General features: G+C 46.7%; 1 pseudogene; it reads right to left on the reverse strand.

Annotated features, from left to right (window-relative positions):
- Positions 1-6,241, reverse strand: part of LOC115100346 — a 38,653-nt pseudogene extending 32,412 nt beyond the window's left edge.
- Between the last annotated feature and the right edge of the window lie 529 nt (positions 6,242-6,770).

The following is a 6,770-nucleotide window of genomic DNA, read 5'->3' on the forward strand; positions in this document are numbered from 1 at the left end:
GTCCAAGAGGAAGGAGAAGCTCCTCAGATGACTGGCTCAGACAACTGGCTCATTGCGAAGGCAAAGCTGACTGAAAGTTGAAGTCCTTTTATAGGGCTGAAGACAGGCAACTCCCTGGGAGGAGTTTGGATGGGCCACACCTAGCTGGCCCTATAACTGAGGAGAAGTGCTGCGGGCCGGCCCCTAGGGAGAAGGGCGTGGCCCAAACCAGGAAGTCCATGCAGACGCAAGCAAGCCTCAGGCAGGCCCCAAGGACATTGAAGCCTCCCAGGCCCTGGAGCAAATCCTGTATAGTTTGTAGGTGAGACCCCGGCTTCGGAGCAGCCTCCAGGAAGAGGTGAGGAGCCTCCCATAGCACCGCTACAGGAGGATTCATAACATTCGCAACAACAGAATGGCTGACTAACACAAATATATTGGCAGATGAAATAAACCCCACAAGAACAATGCAAATCCTTGAGCCCAAACAAAAAAACCCATGGTTTAATGAGAAGTTAAAAGAAATCAAACAAAATCTGAGAAAAAAAGAAAAAAAGTGGAAAAAAGACAAATCAGCAGAAAACTTAACCAAATTTAGAAAACAACTAGCCTATTATAAAAAAGTAATTCTTGACACAAAACAACTATTTTTTAGTTCAAAAATGGAAAAATTCGCAAACAACCCAAGAACGCTATTTAACATAGTGAAAAATCTGACTAATGATAAAACAGAGGCTCCCCAAACCCCACAAGAGAATAAATGCAACGATATAGTACACTATTTCTCAGACAAAATCACAAACCTTAAAGCGAAGATTCCGATACTAACAAAACTGGAAATCAAAATGCTCAAACGAGACGTGACACAATGGTCCACATTTGATGAGGTATCCCAGATCGGTGGAATCCATGATAAAAAAATCTGAATCCCGCCCCACATAAAATTGACACCATCCCCACCATGGATATAAAAAAAACTAGCTGATATAACTTCCAACACAATAGCCAAAATAATTAACCTATCACTTAGCGAAGGAGTAATGCCAGACTCACTTAAAGGCGCAATAATAAAACCAATACTGAAAAAGAAAAACAGTGACCCAAATATCCTACGTAACTATAGACCTGTTTCAAACTTACCTATGCTTGCTAAATTAATAGAGATGTGAATCATGTGATCGATCGTCTTAACGATCGATTTCGGCTGGGGGGGGGGGGGGAGGGAATCGGATCGTCGTGGTTTTGTTTTTTTAAATATCGTGTAAATCGTAAATCGGGGGAGGGCGGGAAAACCGGCACACTAAAACATCCCTAAAACCCACCCCGACCCTTTAAAATAAATCCCCCACCCTCCCGAACCCCCCAAAATGCCTTAAATTACCTGGGGTCCAGAAGGGGGGTCCCGGTGTGATCTTTTACTCTCGGGCCTCCGGTGCGTTGTAGAAATGGCGCCGGCGCTACCTTTGCCCCTGACAGGGCAAAGGTAGCGCCGGCGCCATTTTGTTTTTTGTCCCCCAACGTCAGGAGCGTAGGAGATCGCTCCCGGACCCCCGCTGGACCCCAGGGACTTTTGGCCAGCTTGGGGGGGCCTCCTGACCCCCACAAGACTTGCCAAAAGTCCAGCGGGGGTCCGGGAACGACCTCCTGCACTCGAATCGTTTTGCCGTAAAAAATGGCGTCAGGAGGCCCCCCCAAGCTGGCCAAAAGTCCCTGGGGGTCCAGCAGGGGTCCGGGAGCGATCTCCTATGCTCCTGACGTCGGGGGACAAAAAACAAAATGGCGCCGGCGCTACCTTTGCCCTGACAGGGCAAAGGTAGCGCCGGCGCCATTTCTACAACGTACCGGAGGCCCGAGAGTAAAAGATCACACCGGGACACCCCCCCCCCCCCCACTGGACCCCAGGTAATTTAAGGCATTTTGGGGGGGTTCGGGAGGGTGGGGGATTTATTTTAAAGGGTTGGGGTGGGTTTTAGGGTTGTTTTAGTGTGCCGGTTTTCCCGCCCTCCCCCTTCCCCTCCCCCTTCCCCTGATTTACGATTTTTGATGATAAATCGGGGGAATTCCTATTAAATATCGCCTCTAACGATTTTTGATGATTTAAAATATATCGGACGATATTTTAAATCGTCAAAAAACGATTCACATCCCTATAAATTAATAGAAAAAGCGGTACAAAAGCAACTAGCAGAACATCTTGACAACAATAACATACTCTACCCCTCGCAACATGCCTTCAGAAAACACTATAGTACCGAAACATTACTAATCTAACAGATAATGTACTATGCGGATTCAACAGCGGAAAACACTACATCATGATATTACTAGATCTGTCAGCAGCATTTGACACAGTAAACCATGACATACTACTAAAAAGGTTAGAAGAAATAGGATTACAAAACAAACCAATTGAATGGTTCAAATCTTACCTGCATAACAGATCCTTTCAGGTACAGATAAAAAACACAATATCAGACAAAATCGAACTAAAGACAGGGGTCCCCCAGGGTTCAGCACTTTCTGCGACACTATTTAACATCTACATGCTGCCCCTTTGCCACCTACTGGTGGGACTAGGTATCATACATTACATATATGCTGATGACATTCAGCTAATTCTACCGGTAGAAGAAACAGTTGAAAAGACATTAAACTTAGCAATGCTGTACCTAGATATAAGACAACTACTAAACCAAATGGAACTAGTAATTAATATTGAAAAAACTGAATTTATACATTTTGAACGAAAAAACATTTAAATAATTCAGAATCCTATCAAACTTAAAAATGACAAGACAGTGGAATTAAAGGAGAAAGCTCGTAACCTAGGAGTAATAATTGACACGGAACTCAGCCTTAAGCAACACATATCACTAAAAGTTAGAGAAGGCTACGTCAAATTAATGGTCCTTAGGAGACTAAAACCCTTATTAACTCAAGCACACTTTCGAACAGTACTACAAGCACTAATTTTCGCTAGCACGGACTATTGTAACACACTTTTCCTAGGATTACCTTATCCAACACTCAGACCACTACAAATACTACAGAACTCGGCTGCCAGAATACTTACTGATAAAAACAGAAGGGGTCATATCACTTGCCGAATTACACTGGCTGCCAATAGAACAAAGAGTGCAATTTAAAACGCTATGCACAATTGATAAACTAATCAATGACGAAAATGCTGACTGGCTAAACACCGCACTGCGATTACATGTCCCCCAGAGAAATCTCAGATCAGCCAATAAAGCTCTACTAACCATACCCTCGGTCAAAACAGCAAAACTGACCCAAGTTAGAGAGAGAGCTCTATCCTTAGCGGGTCCAATATTATGGAATACAATGCCACTCAAAATAAGATTGATGAAAGATTTAAAACGCTTCAAAAAGAGTCTGAATACTTGGTTCTTCAAAAAAGCTTTTCACAATGACGTTAATGAGTAAGAACACCTACTCATAGCTGAAAGTCACCTAATAGCGTAATTGCTTTCTTTACAATTTTTATCATAATTATTAATTTAAGAGAGACAGTATAAAACGTATATGATTATCCAATGAATCATATAAATGGAAGTTCCAATCCACTTTCCATACAGAATAGATTTTTGAAACATGTAACCGAAAAACTGATTGGCACCCCTCCTAGATAAATGTACAAACCAAACTGATATACATGCCTAATTGTTGTGATGGTGTATTACTAAACGATGGTATAAAAACGTTTTTAAATAAATAAAATAGATTGTCACTGCGTTCTGAGCCTTATTCCAGTCTTGTTCCAGTCTTGATCCAGGATCCTTCTGCTCCAGCCTTGTTCCTGCATCCTTCCATTCCAGTGTCCTCTTGTTCCTGTGTTCGTCTGTCGTCTCCACAGGTAGTACCTCCGGACTGTCTCACTGGTACTGACCTCGGCTTGCTCCTTGACCTCCTGCCTGCCGTCTGACCTCAGTTGACTACTCTGCCTGCTGCCTGCCTTCTGATCTCGGCCTGCCTGTGACCTCGTCTGACCTCCGGAACTGACCTCTGCTTGTTGACCACTCCTCAGACTGACTCTCGGATTCTGACCTCTGCCTGATTGACCTCGTCTCAACATTCTGGCTCTGTTCCTAGCCTTGTCATCACTTACTCTGTTCTGGTCCTCCTTGCTCCATCTGACCTCCAGTCTTGAACTTGATTGCGCTCCTTTCTTGTCTGTGGGCATGCCTGTCTATCACATCTCCAGGAGACCCTGCGAGGTCCACCTAAGTCCAAGTGGCCCGGGACCCTATGGGCTCCACCCGAGGGGGACTGTGGGCTTCCAGTGGTGAAGTTCATCCTAGCCTCTGTCTCCACCAGTGCTCCGCCCCCTGGGGGCAGGTACTTCCTGGTCCCTACCAGGGAGCCATTCTCTACTGCTCCAGGACAAGGGTCCCCCTCCCCCCGAGTGCAACAGGTTGCTAAGGCCATGGACTCGGCGGAGTCTCCCACCTCCAGGGCCCTACCAGATTTGGCCGCCACAGTCAAACAATATCACCAAGCTTTGGAATCGCTGGCTTGTTCGGTGGAAGAGCTTCGTTCCCAGCTACGAGATACAGCTTTGGCCAATCCCAAAGCATCGTTGGCACTTCCTGCACCTCCTCGATACAATGGGGATCCACGCTTCTGTCGCGGCTTCCTTAATCAGTGCTTCATGCAATTTGCACTGCAACCCTCGTCGTTCCTGAAGGAAATCACCAAGGTGACCTTCTCCTATCTCACCTGGAAGGGAAGGCTCTTGCATGGGCCTCTCCCTTATGGGAACGCTCTGATCCCATACTTTCTAAGTTATCTAAATTAATCGCTCTCTTCAAGCAGACCTTCGGAGACCCAGACCACCAGGCTGTAGCCAGCCATGACCTACTCCACCTTCGCCAAGGATCATGGACCCTCTCCGAGTATACGGTGGAGTTTAGGACTCTGGCCACTGAGTTTGGGTGGCAAGAAGATTGTCTGCAAGCCATCTTCCTAGATGGACTCTCCTGTGCTCTCAAACATGAGCTCTCCATCCGTGAGACTCCCACGTCTCTAGAGGACCTGATTTCCCTTGCCGGGAAGATTGACCATTGCCGCCGGCAAAAGCGCCTAGAAGTAAAGGCTCCCTGCTCTCCTACACCACGTCCCATGCGTGTTCCTAGCCCTCCAGCTAAGACTTCAGCACCACCACCCTTTTCCGTGGTGGAACCTATGGAGGTGAACCATGGGCGATTGTCGCCGACCGAAGATCTCCGTCGGCAGAAGGAGAGCCTTTGTCTTTACTGTGGCACTTCTGGACATCATCTGCAGTTCTGCCCGGTTTATCCGGGAAACTGCAACGCCTGAGCCCGGTGGGGATCCTGAGCTTAGGTGCTACTGTTACTGGCCCTCAACCCTTGCTTCCCGTTTCTCTGGGCATCAAGGCCCACACCTTCACCACCACTGCTCTTGTCGATACTGGAGCAAGTGGCAGCTTCATTATGGATGACATTGTCAAGCACTGAACATTCCTCTTCAGCCATTAGAGGTGAGCCTTCGCATCGCCTCCATCCAAGGAGAACACCTTCCAGGGCACCTTCCGGTGGCAGTTCGTCTTACCATGGGCACTCTCCATGAGGAGGAGATATCCTTCTATGTATTAAAATGATGAACACATCCAGTTATGCTAGGGGTGCCCTGGCTCCAGGCCCACAAACCCCAGTTCAATTGGCATTCCCTGCAGTTGGTGCAGTGGGGCTCCAAATGCCAGAAGACCTGTTTACATTCAGTATCTCCAGTAGTTCCTGTTCTGAAGTCTGTTACCTTACCTGGTTTGCCTCCGCAGTACTCTGACTTCAAAGATGTCTTCTTGAAGCAGAAAGCGGATACCTTGCCTCCCTTACACAAGTTCAATTGCCCTATTGAACTTCTGCTGGGCACAACACCTCCCAAAGACAGAACTTACCCACTGCCTCAACCCGAGACCCAAGCTATGTCTGAGTATATTAAAGAGAACCTAGAGAAAGGGTTCATTCGACCTGATTCCCCTGCTGGAGCGGGGTTCTTCTTCGTTAAAAAAAAGATGGCAGTCTATGCCCTTGTATTGACTACAGAGGGCTCAATGCCATAACCCGCAAAGACCGATATCCCCTGCCCCATCAGTGAGCTGTTCAACCACCTTGAAGGGGCACGGATCTTCACCAAGTTGGATCTGAGAGGTACGTACAATCTGGTACACATCCAACCTGAAGATATCTGGAAAACCACATTCAACACGAGGGATGGTCATTACGAATATACTGTGATGCCCTTTGAGCTATGCAATGCCCCAGCGGTCTTTCAACGCCTTATGAACGAAATTCTCCGAGACCTCTTGTACTCCTTCGTAGTTGAATATCTCGACGACATCCTAATCTTTTCCAAAGACCTTGAATCTCATCGAGATCATGTTCGGATCATCCTTCAACGTCTGAGAGAGAATCATCTGTATGCCAAGTTGGAAAAATGCCTTTTCGAGCGTAATTGCTTACCTTTCTTAGGGTATATCATATCCGATTGAGGTTTCTCTATGGATCCAGAGAAAGTCCAAGGGATCCGCGACTGGCCCCAGCCAGTAGGTCTACGGGCCCTACAATGTTTCCTTGGCTTTACCAATTATTACCAGAGCTTCATTGCCAATTATTATACTATAGTTGCCCCACTTACCGCCATGACCAGGAAAGGGGTATGGACACCTAAAGCACAAGCTGCCTTTTAGACGATTAAGGAGGCTTTCTGTTCTGGCCCTTGCCTTCAGCATCTGGGCCCAAGACTTCCAT

This window comes from Rhinatrema bivittatum, chromosome 10 (assembly GCF_901001135.1).
Source record: "Rhinatrema bivittatum chromosome 10, aRhiBiv1.1, whole genome shotgun sequence".
NCBI classification, from domain to species: Eukaryota; Metazoa; Chordata; class Amphibia; order Gymnophiona; family Rhinatrematidae; genus Rhinatrema; species Rhinatrema bivittatum.